Source organism: Bos mutus, chromosome 12 (assembly GCF_027580195.1).
Source record: "Bos mutus isolate GX-2022 chromosome 12, NWIPB_WYAK_1.1, whole genome shotgun sequence".
NCBI lineage: Eukaryota > Metazoa > Chordata > Mammalia > Artiodactyla > Bovidae > Bos > Bos mutus.
The window spans coordinates 66,656,092-66,678,366 of record NC_091628.1 but is presented as its reverse complement, the minus strand read 5'-3'; the positions used below and the strand labels follow the sequence as shown (position 1 = coordinate 66,678,366).

Below are 22,275 nucleotides of genomic sequence, written 5' to 3'. Positions count from 1 at the left end.
AACGATGGCCCTGTCACAGCATGTGGCATGGCAGACAGCTTGCTCTTCCCAATGCCATTCCCCTGGCGATCCTGGGCTATGCAGGGGGGCTGGCTTCTTGTGTCCCAGTCTGGTCCTCTGACAAGTGAGTAGGATACACTCTGGCTGGGAGGTCTAAGAGTCACCATCTTTGCACTGTATTTCAGACAGACAGGCCAATTCTATAAGTAAACAAGGACATTTTTACAGATGGTTAGGTCACAGGCAGTGTTTGCAAGGTAGCTTCAATGGAGAGTAGGCTGGCTTTCAGTCTGTACTCTGTACTAATGTGATGCCACCTTTTCCCTTTCCATCTTATCTTCCTTCTTTCCTTCCTTCCTTGGCTTCTCATACTTTGGTAAAAATCTTTGGGAGAAGTGTATTGGGATCAACTATTCTCAGTGCATATTACATAGAAAATAATTTATTCTAATGTGAAGCCTGACCAGTTTCAAAACTTCATCAATGTATTAGGTGTATTTAGGGAACCAGGATTCGAGTGCCCCGTCTCCAGGCTTCTACTGGCTGAACAGTGAACAGATTTGGCACCCAGAATGGAGGGGAAGCAGGTTGGTCAAATAAGACCTGAGAACCCCTGTAAAATCAGCTGACTGATCATCTCCCATCTTACTATTATAACATGTAGTGTTGCTGATTTGACAATTTATGTATAATCTTGTCTTTCATGTTAATTTTTAGTTTATTTTACAGTCATCATATTACTACCAAAGAAACATTACCCAGACTGTATGTGTCTATACTTGAAGATAAGAAGAAACCATGTTTTCATGGTCTTCATTCATCAACTGACCTAGTCACATATACTAAGACCTGCTGAACTGACTCAATCTTGCCATTTCTCTCTAGGGCTCTACCTTCTGCCTCTCTGCTCTCCACTCCTGAACCTTCACATCCCCAACCCCAGATTCCCATCATTCAGGGGAACATCATTATGCCTTGTGCTCAGTCACTTAATCATGTCCAACTCTTTGCAATCCCATGGACTATAGTCTGTCAGGCTCCACTGTCCATGGAATTTTCAAAGGAAGAATACTGAAGCTGGCTGCCATTTCCTACTCCAGGGGTGCCTACCTTCTTATTAAACTTATAAATGCTTTGAGAGCAGGATGACTTAGAAAGCTCTCTTTTCATTTTATTTATGACCTATTGCATTGTATTCCTATGGCATTCTATCTTTGTCATCAATTTCTTTCTCTCTCATAAATATGGTTTTAACAGCTAACTTTATAAACAACAATGTATATCACTATTTAAGATAGCTGTCTGTGATTTATGGAAAACACATGTTTCAAGGGAGGTAACAAGTAAGGTACAATCATAAAAGAGTAAGGTTAGAAACAGATTGTCCATCTATCATGATCCCTGGGAAAATATTTTTGCTCAAAGTGACAAGTTGCTCCCATTCTAAACTTGGTTTAAATGTGAAGCCAAACATGCCCGCACAACATGTTTTATTTCTCTCCAAAATGTCACTTTTGGTGAACCACGGTAGATGCAGTCACCCTGGCATTTCACTGTACAGAAAGGTGCTTCAATATTGTTCACAGACAAAGCAGGGGTCAAGCATTTGTCTCAAAGTCCTGGGGCTCCAGGGAATTGGGTTCTAAATAGTTTCTATGGGTGCCCTGGAAACTACAGTGTACATCAAAATGAGAGGTCAGCTCCCAAGTTCCCTGGGGAGACCACAGCAAACATAAACACTTTTGAAGGCGGTACATTTAAACATGCAGCAGTAATATGTACAAATGACCCATAAGCCAATGGAGCTAAAATAGCTCTTTCTTAAATCAAATAAAGAACACAAGACTATGAATTACAAGTATGCATAATACAGGTCCAGGAATGTTAGCTACACAAATGTTAACATTTTAGAAAATATATATTATGTACATTTTTAAAGGAATTTAGTTTTGTGATTTGCTCAGAATATTTAAAGAACTGAGTTCAGAATTTTCATGCGAGATTTGCTCAATAAGAAAATCAATGTATAATACCAAAGATATTTCACATCTTCATGTGATGTACAGTTTACATCACTGGTTAGTGTCTAATGAGTATTTGACAAATGTCCACATTTTTTAGAAATATGGGAATATCCATTAACCTCATCAAGTATTTAAAATATATTTTATGGTATTATCAACAGACTTCTGTAACTGTAGTCAAATGGTTTTATCACTTTCTCTTCAGGGTCTCTTTTCCTGTCACTGGAATGTATGACTGTGGACACAGAAGAGCTTCCTCCTTCCCCACCTCACCCTTACCTGAAACACAATTACCAAGTGGGTCTGACATGCAGTCAGAAAAGCACAAAGGTCTGCAGGTGGCAAACAAACATTCAGGGGATGTAACTATAAGTTACTTGAGTGAAGCTACGTTTGGGTAAGAACACTTAGGAGAAATGCAGATAACAAAAAAGTACTAAAAATCAATGATCCAAACCAGGGCTCTTTGAGAAAGCGAAAAAAAAAAAAGAAAAAACAAACTACAAAATTCTACTCTAACTTGGTCAACTCCTGTGTCCCACAAGACACAAAGACTCAAGTACTGTATGGAGTCAGGCTTTCTGGCAAGGGAATTCTTCACAGAATTTATCTATATAACTTTATATTCACTTATGTAACTAGTCAGTCAAGATGGCAACACGAAATATCTATGCCTTATATAAACTTTTTTTCAAAGACCAAGAGAAACAATTATATTGTTATTTCTCCCTCTGACACATGCTGTTTCTTTTTTTTATTTTTTTTTTAGGTGTATTGATTTTATTTTTTATTTTTTTAATTTTATTTTTAAACTTTACAATATTGTATTAGTTTTACCCAACATCGAAATGAATCCGCCACAGGTATACCCATGCTTCTTATAAGTCACTTTCCATAGTGTCTTACATCACTTATTTACTCTTATTTGCATGAACTTATTCTTATCACACTAGCTTGGGAGTTCTTTAAAACAAAATAATTTTTTGCATTCTCTATAGTTCTTAATACAATTTTTATATATAGCAGATACTCCATAAATATTTATGATGTTGAATATATTTTGAAGTATTTAGCCAAATGGAACAGCATAAGTTTTAGAGCAATAAAGTTTCAAGTCAATAAAATTAGACAATAATTCAGTGGTAATAGCTATGTGTCAGAAATATGATAAGCTAGGACTAAAAAGATGAATTCTTCCTTGTAAGAATTTAAATCTAAATCTAAGAGGAATTGGAATCTAGAAACAGAGGTGTAAACAAATAAACCTACTCTAATTAAGACAGTTTGACATGGAAACACAGTTGACAAATAGAAAATTACAACAGAATAGAGTACAGAAAGGAAGTCAGATATATAGCAATAGAAGTATTTCAATGCAGAGAAGAAATAATAGATTATTTAATGAATGGCACTTGGCAATTTACTGTATGACTTGAGAAAATAAAATAGCTGTATCACCTACTATAAGTAAATGTTAGTCGCTCAGTTGTGTCCGACACTTTGTGACCCCATGACTGTAGCCCACCAGGCTCCCCTGTCCATAGGATTGTCCAGGCAAGAATACTGGAGTGGGTAGCCATTCCCTTCTCCAGGGGATCTTCCTGACCCAGGGATCAAACCTGGGTCTCCTACATTACAGGTAGATTCTTTACTGTCTGAGCCACCTAGTATACACATATATTTCAAATGTAGAAGGACTCCAGTATTAATGAATATATATTAGATTGGCCAAAAAGTTTGTCTGGGTTTTTCTAAGATGTTATAGAAAAACCTGAACTAACTTTTTGTCCAATCCAACATTTTATTTTGAATAATTTTTATATTCTTTAGTACAGACCTTGGAAAAAACCCACAGCTGGGATTCTGCTGCTGCTGCTGCTAAGTCACTTCAGTCGTGTCTGACTCTCTGCAACCCCGGAGACGGCAGCCCACCAGGCTCCCCCGTCCCTGGCATTCTCCAGGCAAGAACACTGGAGTGGGTTGCCATTGCCTTCTCTAATGCATGAAAGTGAAAAGTGAAAGTGAAGTCGCTCAGTTGTGTCTGACTCCTAGCGACCCCATGGACTGCAGCCTACCAGGCTCCTCCATCCATGGGATTTTCCAGGCAAGAGTACTGGAGTGAGTTGTCATTGCCTTCTCCAATGGGACTCTAGGTAAGCTCAAATCCTAGAACTCTATACAGTTAGAAAAAGCTCCTGGAGAAAACTACTCTTTCTAGTTAGAGAATCAGGAGGCAACCCCTGCAGGACAGACCTTGGAATTTCCCTGCTCTGCCCCAGGTGAGAGACAGCAATGAAGCAGCAACTCCCCCCATCCCCTTCCCTGGTTGGTACTAAAAGGGAACAACAGCAACAGTCCTTCAGAGAAGAGTCTTTTGATTCTGCCCATCTTATAGCTGTACAGCACCAGCAATCCAGTGGCCCACATCCCTCTTCCCCGCCATGGTTGAGACCCATGTGTGCAGGTCGGGGTTGAGTTTCCCTGCCCTACAAGTGAGCTTCAGTAGTGACACCACACCCCTGATGCAGAGGCAGCATGGCTGGCTGTGGCTGGATCAGCCCTGTAGGATTTTTTTCTCTCATCTTTTTGCCCACGTTGGGTCTCTTTGCGGGAAATTGTGCAATGCAGTGCAGAGGCCAAAGTCCCAACTTTTAAAGATGAACACACGGGGAAACCAGGGAAGAGGGGCAAGGACCATGGAGAGGAGAAAGCAGAAGAAAGGGATCTTTTACATTTGTACACTGAGTCCCAGTCCACTCTCAAACTGCAAGTACATGAATCCAACTGAATTCAGACAGTAAAGATGTTCAGAACAAGTAGAGAGTGAGGCTAAATTACAGACTAGACCACAGTGGAATATATGTGGGGGCAGACAAGAATATAATGTGACTGGCCCAGAATATAATCTAAGCTTTTAAAAACAACAAGAAACAGAAAAATCTAAAAAATTATCAGGAAAAGACAAACAGATACCAATGTGGAGATGGCACAAATGCTACAAATAAGATATATACTTTTAAATAATTACTACAACCATGATTTATGAATAAAGGACAAACTGTTGCAATAAATGGAAACAGAGGTGTCAGCAATGAACTAAAGTTAAAAAGTAAATTACGAATGAAGAGTTGGCCAAAAAGTTCATACAGGTTTTTTATAGATGTTATGAAAAACCTAAACGAACTTTTTAGCCAATCCAATAATACGTGACATAAAAATTTTCCTTGAGTGCCTTAAAATTAGAATTGAGATGATAAAGGAAAAAGTGTACATGAAGATAGAGTAGCAGAAATCACCAAAAATGAATAAAAAATATTGTAGAGGCTCAGAGGAAAAATATCAAAAGGTCTAAGATTTGTGGCATAAAAGAGAGGGCAAAAAGAAAAATTAGAACACAAAAAGTATTTGAAGAAATCATGGCAGAAACCTTCCCAATGTTGATGAAATACATAAATAAAAAGACCCAAACAACTAAGTAAACCTGAATTAGGTAAACTTAAAGATAAACATGACCAGATACATTAAATCAAACCACTGAAAACCAAAAATAAAGACATTTTTAAGGAAGCCAGAAATAAATGATATGTTACATTTGAAAGAGATGATGTATTACATTTTAAAAAGGGGAATTAAATGACTGTACATTTCTCATGAAAAACCAAAAATGTCAAAAGGCAGTGGAACGGTATTTTTAAAGTGCTAAAATGACAGACCCAGAATCATATCTAGCAGAAACACTCTTCAGAGATGAAGCCAAAGTAAAGATGATTTCAGTAGGAATAAAACTAAGGGAATTTGTCAATAGTAGCTCTGCTTTAAAAGAAATGCTGATGTAAGTTTTTCAGTGGAAGGGAAATAATAGAGGGACATATGGAATGTCAGGAATGAAGAAAGAGGAAAAGAAAGGAGAAAATGTTGATAAATAAAAAGACTTTTTGCCCTTTAATTTAAATATGCAACAGTGATGAAAGCAAAATTATAACACTGATGTAGTTTTCACCAAAGCTGGATATAATACATATGAATGCTAATTCATAGAGGAAATTTAGGTAAAGTATATGATGATAAGATCTCTTGCTTGCACTTGAAGAGTTAAAATTCTAAGAATATAAAGATTATAATCCCTATAAAACACTAAATAAAACTATAAAAAGGTATCATTCTAACCAGTTGATACAATAAAATTTAAGAAAAATTCCAACAGTACAAAATACAGAGGGAAAAAGAAAATAGAAAACAAAAGAATGAAACTACTACTAATAAAATGCTAGACCTTATTCTAAATATAATACTTATGAAAAAGGTAAAAATCATAACAAAAGATACCAAACAAAACAAAAGATCTAAATATATGACTCCAACATTCACTTGAAATATGTCTATAAAATACCCACTTGAAGTATAGTGGTATAGAAAGGTTAAAATTTAAATGATGGGACAAGAAACACCATGCTAACAAAAATCCAAGTAAAGTAGAATTGCTATATTAATATCATATAAAGAAGGCAAATGACCAGAGATAGATGGACAATTACAATTGTTAAAGGGTTAGGTCACCAAGGAGACAAAGAAACTGTCTGTACCTAGCACTACAGCTGCAAAAATGTGGCAGGAAAAAACTAACAGAAATAAAAGAGAAACAAACTCACAGTTAAACTTGAGTGGTCAGTGCTAATTCATAGAACAGGTAGACAAAAAATTCAACAGGGATGTAGAAAAGTTGAACAATACAATCAATTAATTGGACCTAAGTGATACTTAGGGAACACTCCATCCTCAGTTAGCTGAGTACACATTCTTTTCCAGGGCACATGAAACATTTAAGATAGATCAGCTCCTTGGCACAACAAGTCTTATTTTTAATAGCAAACTGAAGACATACAAAGTTTGGTTTCTGACTATAAAAGTAGTAACTGAAAAAAATGAAATATGAAAAATCACAAATTATTCAAAAATTATAACATATCTAACTCATAAATCAAAGACGAAGTTTCAAGAGAAATTCAAAAACATTGTCTACTGAATTAAAATGGATATTGTTGGGAATACATCAAACTAAAAAAGCTTCTCTATGGCAAAAGAAATGATTAACAAAATGAAAAGGTAACCTGTGATATGGGAGAAAATATTTACAAATCATGTATCTGATAAAGGGTTGATATCCACAATATACAAGGAACTCACAGAACTCAAGAGCAGTTTAACAGTAAACAAACCAATTTAAAAAATGGGCAGAGAAGTTGAGTAGATATTTTTCCAAAGATATTCAAATGGCTAACAAGTACTTCAAAAGGTAATCAATATCACTAACCAGAGAAATGCAAATCAAATGCACAATGAGGTATCTCTCAATATCTGTTAAAATGGTTGTATTAAAAAGAGATAATAAATGTTGGCAAGTAAATGGAGAAAAAGCAACAGTACACTATTGGCAGAAATGTAAATTGGTACAAACACTGCAGAAAAGAGTATGGAGGTTTCCCAAAACATTAAAAATAGGACTACTGAATGACTCAGTAATTCTACTTTGGGGTCTAAATCCAAAATAAATAAATAAAATAACTAACAAAAGAGCCTCTTGATGAAAGTGAAAGAGGAGAGTGCAAAAGTTGGCTTTAAGCTCTACATTCAGAAAACAAAGATCATGGCATCCGGTCCCCTCACTTTATGGCAAATAGATTGGGAAACAATGGAAACAGTGACACACTTTATTTTTTTTTGGCTCCAAAATCACTGCAGATGGTGACTGCAGCCATGAAATTAAAAGATGCTTACTCCTTGGAAGAAAAGCTATGACCAACCTAGAAAGCATATTAAAAAGCAGAGACATTACTTTGCCAACAAAGGTCCGTCTAGTCAAAGCTATGGTTTTTCCAGGGGTCATGTATGGATGTGAGAGTTGGACTATAAAGAAAGCTGAGTGCTGAAGAATTGATGCTTTTGAACTGTGGTGTTGGAGAAGACTCTTGAGAGTCCCTTGGACTCCAAGGAGATCCAACCAGTTCATCCTAAAGGAAATCAATCCTGAATATTCATCAGAAGGACTGATGCTGAAGCTGAAACTCCAATACTCTGGCCACCTGATGTGAAGAACGGACTCATTGGAAAAGACCCTGATGCTGGGAAAGATTAAGGGCAGGAGGAGAAGGGGACAACATGGATGGTTGGAGCAGAAGGATGAGATGGTTGGATGGCATCACCAACTCAATGGACATGAGTTTGAGTAAATTCCAGGAGTTGGTGATGGACAAGCCCTGGTGGGCTGCAGTCCGTGTGGTCGCAAAGAGTCAGACACAACTGAGCAACTGAACTGCACCCGCATGTTCACAATAGGCAAGGTGTATAATCAACCCAAATGACCACTGACAGATGAATAAAGAAAGTGTATTATATATATATACACACAATGGATTATTATTTAGCCATACAAAAGAAGGAAATTCTGTCATTTGTGCAACATGGATGGACTTTGAGGGCATTATGCTAAATTAAACAAAGACAAATACAGCATGGTATCATATATCTGCAACCAAAAAAAAAAAAAAGGTGGGGGAGAATTCAAAGACAGTTGCAAAGTGGTAACTAGGGACTCAGGGATGAAAGAACTAGGGAGTGGTTTGGCAAAATAAAAAGAAAAAAGGTTAACAAATGATTTAATTTATATGTACATCTAAGTTAAAAAAAAAAAAAAACTCAGAAATGACCGGTGATTTCTAGGAGCAGGGGGTTAAGAGTGGAGGAAAGGGGTGATGTTGGCCAAAGATGTATACTTCCAATAAGATAAATAACTTCTGGGAATCTCATGTACAACATGGTGTCTAGTTAGTAATGTATATTTGAATATTACTTAGAGGGCAGGATCTTAAAATATCCTACTTCCAAAAAGAAAAAAAATGTTTGTGTGAGGTTATCAGTTCAGTTCAGTTGCTAAGTCGTGTCCAACTCTTTCCGACCCCATGAATTGCTGCACGCCAGGCCTCCCTATCCATCACCAACTGCTGGAGTCTACCCAAACCCATGTCCATTGAGTCGGTGATGCCATCTCATCCTCTGTCATCCCCTTCTCCTCCTGCCCTCAGTCTTTCCCAGCATCAGGGTCTTTTCAAATGAGTCAAATCTTTGCATCAGGTAGCCAAAGTATTGGAGCTTCAGCTTCAACATCAGTCCTTCCAATGAACACCCAGGACTGATCTCCTTTAGAATGGACTGGTTGGATCTCCGTGCAGTCCAAGGGACTCTCAAGAGTCTTCTCCAACACCACAGTACAAAGCGTCAATTCTTCAGCGCTCAGCTTTCTTTATAGTCTAACTCTCACATCCATACCTGACTACTGGAAAAACCATACCTTTGACTAGACGGACCTTTGTTGGCAAAGTAATGTCTCTGCTTTTCAATATGCTATCTAGGTTGGTCATAACTTTCCTGCCAAGGAGTAAGCATCTTTTAATTTCATGGCTGCAGTCACCATCTGCAGTGATTTTGGAGCCAAAAAAAAATAGTCTGTCACTGTTTCCATTGTTTCCCCATCTATTTGCCATGAAGTGATGGGAACAGATGCCATGATGAGGTAATAGTTAGCTAATATTTCTGTGGTCAGCATTTTATAATATATACATATATAATATCATACTACACGTTAATCTTATACAATATTACAGATCAATCATATCTCAATAGAAGTGGGAGAAAAAAAGAATAGTAAAAAGCTTTTAAAACTGTAACATAAAAATCGGCTATTTACAGCTAAACAGCTCAGTGGGACTTTAACCTTAAAAGTTTATGTTATAAAAGAAAAATCAGTAATTTAAATTCAAATTGAGAAACTCGAAAAGGAAGGGCAAACTGTGCCTATACCAAGCAGAATGAAGGTAATAATAAAGAGGAAATCTTAATAAAATTGAAAACAAAAATGGAAAAAAATCATTGAAATAAGATTCTTCAAAATCAGTCACCTGGTAATTGACATTGATCAACTTCCAGCCATTTGACTACACAGTAAAAGGAAGAGCATGTATGCTTAGTCACTCAGTCTTGTCCAACTCTGCAACCCCCGTGGACTGGCTTCTCTGTCTATGGGACTCTCTAGGCAAGAATACTGGAGTGGGTAGCCACTTTCTTCTCCAGGGGAACTTCCTGACCCAGGAATCAAACCCAGGCCTCCTGCATTGCAGGCAGATTCTTTATTGTCTGAGCCACCAGGGAAGCCCCAAAGGAGGAGCAGAAGCTAGTTGTGGATATTGACAAATGAGAAGGTATCACTATTCACCATGCAGAAATTAAAGAAAAACAGAATATGAAGAATCATTTTATGCCCATAAATTTGACTGAGAGGAAACTGACCAATTCCTTAAAGGAAATAAATTAACAAGACTCAGAATTGAAACAGATAAGCAATGCTACTGAAAACTTGAAGTCATATTAAAAAAAAAAAGGAAAGTTATACAAAGCACTCTAACTTCATGCCCACATCATTTTGCTCATTTGTTTAAGGAAGAAATAATTCTAGACAGTCTCCTCTAGAAATTAGAAGAGGGAATTCTCCCATTTTATGAGACTACCTTAAAATCATACAAAGATAAAGTTTCACACCAATATACTTCACAGAAAAAGGAGTAAAAATCTTTACCAAAATGTTAGCAAGTCAAATCTAGCAACATATAAGAATAATAATGTATCACAATCAAATGGGAAATATGTTGAGAATCAAATCTTGTTCAACACTTGAAAATCAAGGTAATATACCATATTAACAGACTAACAGGAGAAAAGCATATTGTTTTTTATCAATAGATGAGAAAAATAACATACTATAATATTCAAGACTCATTCATGATAACCTATCACCAAAAAAAAAAAAAAAAAAAAGAAGGACTTTCTTAAACTATTAAGGGACATTTACAAAATATAGCTAAGTCACGCCTAATGGGTAAAGACTGAAGGCATTCCTATGATTAATAGCCAAAAATATCAATTCTCACCACTCCTATCCAATACCATGTTGAAAATTCTACCAAATTCAACAAGAAAAATAAAAATCACTTAGATTGGAATAAAGAACTAAGAATATTTGCAGAATATGTACTTGCTTATAAGAAAGAATCTACCAAAATTTATTTTAACTGTAATTAAAAGAAGGTTAGTTCTAGCCAAAGTGATCTTTAGATTTATGTAACCTCAGGTGGATTCTTAGTATAGACATGCTTATACTGTAATGTGTATGACTAAATAAAGGACTCAACCAAAACAATTTTTAAAAAGAATCAAATTGAATCAAACAATTCCTGGTTTTAAGACATATTCTAAAGCTAGAATAATTAACAAAATAGTTAAAGGAGAGATTAGCAAACTATTACTCATGAGTCAAAGCTAGTTCAACACTTGTTTTTGTAAATAAAGTTTTATTAGAACAAAGGCATACCCTGTCATTTGTATATTGTCGATGCTGCTTTTCAGGTACAAGGAGAGACCTACAAGGAGTTGTGAGAGTGATCTGTACTGCCAACAGAAGTATCTATACCTCTTTCAAATCTTGGGCTTTATCTGCAAGGAGATCCAACCAGTCCATTCTAAGGGAGATCAGCCCTGGGTGTTCTTTGGAAGGAATGATGCTAAAGCTGAAACTCCAGTACTTTGGCCACCTCATGCGAAGAGTTGGCTCATTGGAAAAGACTTTGATGCTGGGAGGGATTGGGGGCAGGAGGAGAAAGGGACGACAGAGGATGAGATGGCTGGATGGCATCACTGACTCGATGGACATGAGTCTGAGTGAATTCTGGGAGTTGGTGATGGACAGGGAGGCCTGGTGTGCTGCGATTCATGGGGTCGCAAAGAGTCAGACACGACTGAGAGACTGAACTGAAATGATATGTGCTGAAATATATTCCCCATTTGAAGAATTGTTTAGCTTTTATGCACTTCTTTTAATACTTCTATGTATATTATAAAATACATAAAAACATTAATCTGTGTTTAGAGAAGGTGATTGTGCCTTTATAAATTAAGACTTAATTCTCCATTTTTAAAAAGCTTACAAGATTAAAAAGCAAAGTACACCCAAACATCATTGTGAAATTCCAGTGGACACAGATACTTACTATACTTCAACTGGTGCAGAGCATTCCATGTACTTTTCCATGCTCTAAGTAATATACTTGTGCATTTACAACACACAAGTTTTTCTCTATACAAAAAATGTTCTGTGTTCAGACTATTTTGCATTTTTTACTGACGATAAACACATTCTATTTATTGAAATCTATTACATTAAAAATAGCTATATACTTATAATATTGTTAATGTACCATAATTGAACCCTAATATATTAACATTAGGAATGTTTGCAGTTCAATTTAATCAATTTTAATAAAATATTATTAATATTATGAAGACTATTTGTGCACATCTGCACTAGAATTTTAGAAGTGGGTTCATTACTACCCAATTTCCTTTTAAAAGGTGTAACATTTTATATTATTTTTACATAGTAGACCTCTATACTCCAACCACCTGAAAAGATTTTGTTAAAGTCAATCTTCAACTCTTGCTCACTTCAGAGATGAAAAACTGGCTTCTAAATTTGATTATTTTACATTAAAATACCTAGGAATCTCAAGTACATAAGTAAATAGGCTATATGTACATATTAGTTTGTGAGCATCCCTTTTCCTTTTTCTCAACTTAGATGCTATTTAAATATGTCGCTATTAATCATTTGTTTATGTGTGTGTGTGATATTCTTGCCATGGGATTTTAACTATTTTGTTATGTGTTTTTATCGTCATACAATCCAATATTTAGCTTTCTCTACTGCTGTATTATAAAGTTTTATAATATCATCAACACCTTTATAATATACTGTTTGAATGTTGTTTTCTAAATAAAGTATAGATTGCATCTATAATATTTACCAAGTGTTAGTGCTTTCACGTTAATTCTATTTTTTTTTCCCTATTTTCTAGCCTCTCTGTAAATTACATACTGAAGCATGATGGTTATTTTACTGCAGTCATTTATATCATTTGTACATTTTCATTGACTCTTAATATCTGACAAATGTACATTTTTCACTATGATTCTGGTTTACAATCTCCTTTTATTTCTAAATTTGTTATTCATATTCAGTTTTCACATGTCTTGGTTCATTAAATTTCCTGGATACTACATCTTCTTCAAAGATTGCATCCATGGTTAATACAAAATGCCATTTTCCCTCCACTTAAGGTTGCCTTACAGGCAGTACTGCAGATGCTCACATTCCCATTTCTGTAGCATTTCACTTATAAATATCCCTGTCTTCAACCTTTTTGTGCCTTTTATACTAGCATGATCTATTAAGAATATCATAGAACTAACCTGTTCATTAATTCAGGTTAGGATTCCTTATATTTTAATATATTAACTAAATCCAATTACATTAGTTTATATATCATTAATATTTGATCTTATTTGTAAAGCTCATGCTTCTATGGACAATATATATATATATATATTTTGCTGCCTTTCCAATTACCTGACTTTTCCCACTTGTATTAATCAAGTTTATACTGAAACTGCCTTCTTTGCCTCTTATTTGAAATTTCTGTATATATTTCTATTCTAGTGATTTTCTAACTAAAATATTTATAAAGAATATATACAATTCCCACATAATAGTAATTGCACATTCAATTCTCCTCACATCTCCCATCCTACTTTCAGAGATTACCTGTAACTAGATACATTCTCACTCAGGACTCTTAATAGCATAGGATAATATGCACACAACTTTATTCCATCACGAATACACAAAGTAAGAGAATCTTACACTTTAGTATTGGGTAGGCCAAAAAGTTTGTTCAGGACCCTGAATAAACTTTTTGGCCTACCCAATACATTATCTTCAAAATAAATCACAAGGTAATTGTATATGTTAAAGGAAAAAGCTGAACTAGAACTAGACGTAGGCTAACTGAACTGAGTAAAACTTGGTATTTAACATATGTCCACTTTTTTTCTTTCCCTCTGACTTTAATTCTGGTTCTCAACTATGCAACGTGACACCCAATATCCACATTTCAGAGTATTTTTCACTATTCTTAACAAAAAATGAAAGATATTGAATATAATGTATCAGGCACTGTGCCAAGTTAAAAAACAAAACAAAACAAAAAACCTAAAAATGGTGTTTGATCTCACGAAACTACCAGTTTAATGGGGCAGAAAAATAAATTGGTTGTCAAGTGTAATGGAATGAAATAAGTGCTGTGATGGGCAAAATATTGAGTGCTACAAAAGCACACAGAAAAGGAAATTTATTCTCTCGAAGGAAAAGATATTAAGTAGTACTATCTTGCCTGATATTAGGGTATACTAGACATGGATATAAAATAGAAGAAACACTGAAGATACAGTTATGAAATAAAGTAACAGAGCAACACTCATTGTGACAAGATTGCAGAAAATGGGAAACTGGAAGGTAAGAGTCCAAAATACTGAGAATCATTTTACGTATAAAAAGTTTCAAAAGCCTTGTTAAAAAATTGTGGACCTTATTCTCAGGGCAATGTTATTAATTCTAGGTCTGATGTAAATCATAGCTTTAACATATTATTTTTAATAGAAAAATACCCTGATTTTTAAAAAGCATGCAAAGTATATACACACTGATAAAAAGAGACAGGTTGAAGTCACAAAACAGTGACCCTAGTTAAAGCTAATATGCAGCTCAATGAAACAAACATAACCTAGCTTTCAGGAAAAACAACTAAACCAAGTCATCTGAATGCAGGAGGGCAGTTTATGATTTTATTTTCAACAGTGCTCAGAGTAGACAGAAATTCACTGTAACTATGCCTCATAATGAGGGTAATCATTTACTATACATACATATAACATGTAAAAAATGTTTGAATTGTTTTTAAGAAAATAAATTATTTCACAAGGGTGATTTCTTATTTCTTAAAGTTGACAAGAGAATCTTATGCACATTGTTCCAGCTCAGCCAAAGAAAATACAGTTATTATTCAGCGTTCTTCTCAGTGAACAAGATAAAATTATTTTTAATTCTGAAATGGAACTAAAGTTGAACAAATGTTTAATGACTATATGGTCATATTTAGAGTAAATTATGATTGGATACAGAATTTATGAGTTTGTTTTACTAGGGCATTATGTTCTCATGAGCCTACTTGACAAAAAGTAACTTATCTCAGCCATAAAAAATAGTTTACAAAATTGTAGATAAGTTCATGTTTTCTTAAAATAGACAAATTGGAGTATACACAAGAATTTCTGTTGTAATGTGTAACCCAATTTTATAATGACTACCCTGATACCATTACACTATCATTGCCTAGATCTTTATGCACTGAGGCATGAAGGGTTGGTTATTTTTATTAACTAAAAAATAGGTCCATTTTCAGACAAGTGAAATTATTTTTCACGTTATTTTTCTGCGAAGATGTAAGTATATCATCATGTAGTAAAATTAAGGCCTTTTAGAGTAATGTTTGTCAGACAACATTTGAAAAAAAAAATGATGTGGCCAGTGCTATTCTTCTCTGCTGGACTCCTGATGGTCACAGTTGATAGCACATTGTAAGTTCTTCATAAATATGTTCAATACTAATGAATTAACATTAAATTCTTCATATGTATTAGCTTATAGCTGAATTCTGTAATTCAAGGTAGTTGTGTTCTATTAAATCACAGAAAACACTCAACTAGCAGATATTGGACCATTGCACATAGAAGAAATTCACAGTCAGGTTTCTATGAACCTCTGTTCACATTTTCATCATATGATTAATACATAACTTTGTTGTATATGTGTTTGTTTATAAATATTGTATTTAATGTATTGATTCATTAACATTGAACTCATAGCCAACAGCACCATAACTTAAGCTCTACATCAGAGCCTTCTCATACAATTAGGCAGTACTTCAGCACTACAGTTGAGCCATTTTAAACAGCAAACTTACCAAAACAAAAAAGGCATAAAAATGCTATAAATTGACTGCTGGAAAAAAAAAAACGCAAAAAAAATGTTAGAAGGTTGAAACAAAAGAACGATATACCATGTTCATGGAATGTAAGGTTCAATGTTGTTAAGATTTCTCCCCAAAGTGATTTACTAAGTATACCTTTCAAATAAGCAGTAATAAAATAGTTTCCAGTTATATCCAGCAGAATGATAACTGGACAAGAACATTGTTTCTCATCATGCAGTCCATAGCATCTAGTTTATTTCTGAGATCCTTGCTTCAGGCCTAGACTACTTAACAGAGAGCACAGCTTGTATATTTCTCAAGCCCAAAGATAAACAAGACACTGCAATCCACTAGTCTTGAAGAAAAACTTTCTTGAAATTGCCAACAGAAGTTGAGAGGCATCAGAAATTGTGCGCTGTGAGAGAACACAGGTAAATATATAACCTGACAGGTGGTACATGTGCAGGATTTACCTCTGCTTATGATCGCAGTTATTTCTGCAAAACTTTCAAAAGGCACTTGTAAGATTAAAATGGGAAGTTTGACAAGTTTTCTTGTATCCAAATTATAGATTCTCAGAAATACGATTAAGTTTAATGAGATACTGGTTCCTTAATTCTAGATGACCAATTTGTTGTAACTATTTATAGCAATATGAAAACCTATAGTTTCCACATAAGGAATTTCCTACATTCTTCTGTAGTGCTATCTTTTGATAAGCTGCAACTTTTTATAGTAATATTAGTAGGGCTAATTACTAGATTGAAAAGAGATGTAAAAATCTAAAGTCTCTTATTTATATGGATATTCATTATCATGTCTATTACTGAAAGCATTTGAATGAGAATGATGATTGAATAAACATGTGTATCAAGTAAAATTTCCTAACATTTATTATTTTTGTTCCCCTAACCAAGAAGAACTTAAAACAGTCCTTAGCTTCAACTTATTTTTGCTATTTATCTAAAAGCAGTGTACAAGGTATGGGTTGTTGCCACATACATTGGGGTAAGTGTAATGTTAACATCTACTAGCAAAATACTCAGCAACCTATTAAAATACATCCCTAAGTGGAACAACTTGCGTTAAGGCATATTTGTTTCAAAATAATCATAATTATGTCTCCAACACTGAGTGTCTTTTTCACCCTGGTTTGTAAGTAAGTGTGTTATAAGAACATATGGAAATGTTTTGAAACTAAAGAAACAAAATTAAGAAATGAACAGGAAATAGATAACTACTCAGTAACCACTGAGGAACAAACAGATCTGGATTATATGAAAATGTTGGCTCTCTATTAAAGGAGTTATAAAAAGTATAAAGGCATTGAAATTTATACACTTTTTGAGGAATTACAAGTAAGAAACATAGATAACAGACTGGTTCACTGCCAAAGAGAAATCATTTTCTGAAAATAGAAATTCTATTACCATTCAAATACCCACCAAAAAGAGTAAACCTAAAAACTTCTTCCCATAGATTAATCAGTGACAGGATTCTCTTAAAATATTAACTCAGGCAACATCAATTCAAGTAGAACATTCCTTTGTTTTCCATGTCACACCTAACAGAGACTATTTTCTCTAAGAATAGATTATCAATAGAATCCAGACAAATTGCACTAGCTTGATAATGTGAGACCTCTTCAATGGCCTTAAATGAAATGAATGACAAACTAGTTATGGCTGCAGCATTTATTATAGGTAGCAGATAACACGAATGTCATGCACTGGTTTGATAGAACTTTTCTAAAAGCAATATGTTTTATTTTCACATGTTTCAAGTATTCATACAGTGATGTTAAAAGTATTCAATACATACTTTCTACTAGCAAGACTGAAGACACATTTCACAAATGTACTTCATACATGGTAGTCCCCAACTCCTTTGAAGAAAGTTATCCTTCACTAGCCTGTATAGTACCAGTTACTAATAAGCATTAAAGGGATTCAAACGTGATATCCAAAGTAAGAGAGGAAGGTCCCAAGCATTTGGTCTTTTCACCTAACCCATGTAAATTGCCTACTAATTTAGTTTTAAGGACAGAAATATTGATAGACAAAGAATATAAGGCTGAAAGTGACTTGAATCTTATTTTTCACTTTTAAAATTGAAGAATTATATTCAAACAGAGAAGTGAGCAAATTTTGAAATGGTCCATGACTATGTATGTGTGTGCACTCAGTCACATCTGACTCTTTGCAACTCCCTGGACTGAGCCTGCTAGTCTCCTCTGCCCATGGAATTTTCCAGACAAAAATATTGGAGTAGGTTGCCATTTCCTCCTCCAGGGGATCTTTCCAACCCAAGAGTCAAACCTGCATCTCCTGTATTGGCAGGTGGATTCTTTATCATTGAGCCACCTGGAAAGCCCCCATGACTTTGTAGCCAACACTAGATCAAGGAAGACATGGTAGGCTCTGTTCGTTTGTTCCTGATTTCAGTAGGAAATTTTTGAAATTTAACCATTTGTTTAACCAAAATTTAACCATTTATGTTAGATGTTAATTTCTAGTATTAACTTTACACTGGTCTTATTAAGTTAAAATTTTTCCTCTTTTTGTTCTATCTCCTTGAAGAATATGCCTTTGCTGTTATTTCTTCCAAATGTATTTGGAAGACTTCATTATGGAGACAATTATTAAAGCTGTTGTATCTGTAGTCTATGTAGGAAGTTTTTTTTTTAAAGTTAGAGTTTCCATTTCAGTAACAGAATACAGACTATTCAAATACACTACTGGGTAACTCAGCTGGTAAAGAACTTGCCTGCAAATGCAGGAGAACCCAATTCTATTCCTGGGTCAGGAAGTTCCACTGGAGAAGGGAGAGGCTCCCCACTCCAGTATTCCTGGGCTTCCTGGGCAGCTCAGATGATAAAGAATGCACCTGCAATGCGGCAGACCTGGGTTCAATCCTGGGCTGGGAACCCTGGAGGAGAGCATGGCAACCTACTCCAGTATTCTTGCCTGGGAGAGTCCCCACGGACAGTGGAGCCGGGCAGGCTACAGTCCATGGTGTTGCAAAGAGTGGGGCAGAACTGAGTGACTAAGCACAGCACGTTCTAAGTTCACTATGTTGAATTTTTCTAGACATTGGTACATTTCAAAGTATTCAAATTTATTAGCAAAAAGGGGACTTAAAGGTTCTCTTGTGGGCAAATACTATAAAATTTACAATACTGCCCCCTCTTTTGTTGATAATATTAGTAAATTGTACCTTCTGACTTTCTCATTAGTTCTCAGCAAGGCCTCAGTTTTCTTCTTTCCAGACAGATTTTTTTCTTTCAGTTGAAAACACTTCCATTTTATAAATTTCTGCTTGTGTTTTATTGTTTGTATTATTTTATGTACTTTTGAGGTATTTTAAAGTTTCTTCTAGATACATAGGTTCTTAATCTTTTTTCATTAGTATAAGCGTTTAAAGCTATTTTCCTCTGAGCACAGCTACAACTGTGTCCCACAAGTTTTTATACCATGTTTTGTCATTTTTACATATTTTACTGTCTAATTTTCTTTGATTTCTCATTAAATCTACAGGATAATTAGAAGTATATAGGTTAACTTCCAAAGAAATATTTTTCCTACTTAGATTTTGTTACCAGTTTCTACCTTACTTATTCTGTATTCATATGTTCTATCCTTTAAAATTTATTGACATTAATTTGTGGTCTTGTACAGTCATGTGTATGTGGTCTTCTGTACATTTGGGTGCAGTGTATCTGTGTGTGTGCACACACATGCTCAATAGCAAACCCAAAGAACCACCAAAAAAAAAACTTTACAGTAAAATTAGTTAATTTAGGTGTTAAGGTATTCTCCTCCAAAAAAAACAGAATTATTCTCCTCCAAAAAAACAGAAGTGAGACTGGGGAAACCAACAGCAATCAAAGAACCAGGGGTTATCTTTTGGTGTTAAGGGGGGAAACTGAGGTGAGCAACAGAGTCTGAGCGTGGGTGAACCTAAACACCGCACTCAACTCTTAAAGGCCACTGACATTGCAAGCCACTGTGGTCAGTCTGTTCATGAAGCCAGGGAAGAGACTCTCTGGAGTGGGTCTGCTGTCAAGATGGATTCTTGGGTAACATAGCATAATCATAGGGGTGACATCCTGTCTCATTCACCATTTTCTGTTGGTTTGAAGCAAGTTACAAGTGCTATCTGCCTTCAAAAGCAGAGGACTACACAAAGACATAAGCACCAAGGAGTCACCTGAGAGTGTGTCTGCCACCATCAGTTTTGGGCAATTGACCCTCCTCAAATCTGTCCTTAAGTTAAAGCGAAGAGTAAGTCTTTACAAAAGCAAATCTCTCTGGATAATCTAAATTATAACTACCAAGGTATAACAGTACACCAATCAATCGGTACCTAATTTGTGTTCTTTCAAATCATAAAGATTAAAACTTTGCTTCTCAGTCTCTAGGATCCTGTTTAATATTTTTATTCTATTATTTTTGGTTTATATGAAGGTTGCCCAGAGTTATTCATTGGCAAAGACCTTGAAGTAAAATATTCTATCAAATGCTGGGCTCAACTCTGTTTTACCTCTTTCAGAAACCTATCTTGTTGGCTTGGTTTTATCTTATGAAAATTAGTTTATAATAGTATATAATAATATTTAAGTTTATTTTATATCCATATATCCATTCCTTTTTTCCTAACGTCATTTCATTTTATTATTTTTCTTGTTACTAGTATATTTGTTCTCTGAAATAGGCTGATAACTTGAAGGTTATCAGTTCACTTGCTCAATCGTGTCTGACTCGGTGACCCCATGGACTGCCACCCTGCCAGGCTACCCTGTCCATCACCAACTCCCAGAGCTTACTCAAACTCATGACCATTGCATCACTGATGCCATCCAACTATCTCATCCTCTGTCATCCCCTTCTCCTCCCACCTTCAATCTATCCCAGCATCAGGGTCTTTTCAAAACAGTCAGTTCTTCGCATCAGGTGGCCAAGGTATTGGGAGTTTCAGCTTCAGCATTAGTCCTTCCAATGAATATTCACGACTGATTTCCTTTAGGATGAAGTGGTTGGATCTCCTTGCTGTTGAAGGGACTCTCGAGAGTCTTCTCCAACACCAGTCCAAAAGCATCAATTATTCAGTGTTCAGCTTTCTTTACAGTCCAAAACTCACATCCATACATGACTACTGGAAAAACCATAGCTTTGACTAGACGGACCTTTACTGGCAAACCAATGTCTCTGCTTTTTAACATACTGTCTAGGTTGGTCATAGCTTTTCTTCCAAGGAGCAACTGTCTTAATTTCATGGCTACAGTCACCACAAGCAGTGATTTCGGAGCCCAAGAAAATAAAGTCTGTCACTGTTTCCATTATTTTCCCATCTATTTGCCATGAAGTGATGGGACTGGATGCCAAGATCTTAGTTTTCTGAATGTTGAGCTTTAAACCAACTTTTTCACTCTCCTCTTTCACTGTCATCAAGATGCTCTTTGGTTCTTCTTCGCTTTCTGCCATAAGTGTGATGTCTGCATATCTGAGGTTATTAATATTTCTCCCAGTAATCTTGATTCCAGCTGGTGCTTCATCCAGTCCAGGATTTCTCATGATGTACTCTGCATATAAGTTAAATAAGCAGAGTGACAATATACAGCCCTGACATACTGCTTTCCCAGTTTGGAACCAGTCTGTTGTTCCACGTCCAGTTCTAACTCTTGGTTCTTGACCTGCATATAGATTTCTCAAGAGGCAGGTCAGGTGGTCTGGTATTCCCATCTCTTTCAGAATTTCCCACAGTTTGTTGTTATTCACAAAGTCAAAGGCTTTGGTATAGTCAATAACACAAAGGTAGACATTTTTCTGGATGATATCAATGATCTAATGGATGTTGGCAATTTGATCTCTGGTTCCTCTGCTTTTTCTAATTCCAGCTTGGACATCTGGAATTCACAGATCATGTACTGTTGAAGGCTGGCTTGGAGAATTTTGACCATTACACTTTGCTAACATGTGAGATGACGGTTATTCTAGACTACAACTAATATAGTAGGAAAAATATGTCCATTTCTATAAAAATTTGGAAAACAGACATTAGAGAATTACATTGCTATTAAATATGCTAGAAAAAATATATATATATATAGTTGATAGTGCATTTAAATATTCCAACAAATCATGTATTGATCTTAATCATATGATTGTTATTTTCAACTTCCAATATAAATTCAGCTGCTAGCCATATAGCTTAATGATCAGTTGTCCTCTTTGGCATTTTTGGAAGTGATATGGCAGAAAAAATATGGAGAAAACAATTTT

The 22,275-nt window shown here is 35.3% G+C and overlaps 1 protein-coding gene across 3 annotated transcripts in view; it reads right to left on the bottom strand.

Annotated features, from left to right (window-relative positions):
* The window catches only part of GPC5 (glypican 5), a 1,591,779-nt gene that overhangs the window by 639,328 nt on the left and 930,176 nt on the right, over window positions 1–22,275 (bottom strand). The gene's annotated exons all lie outside the window — the stretch shown is intronic.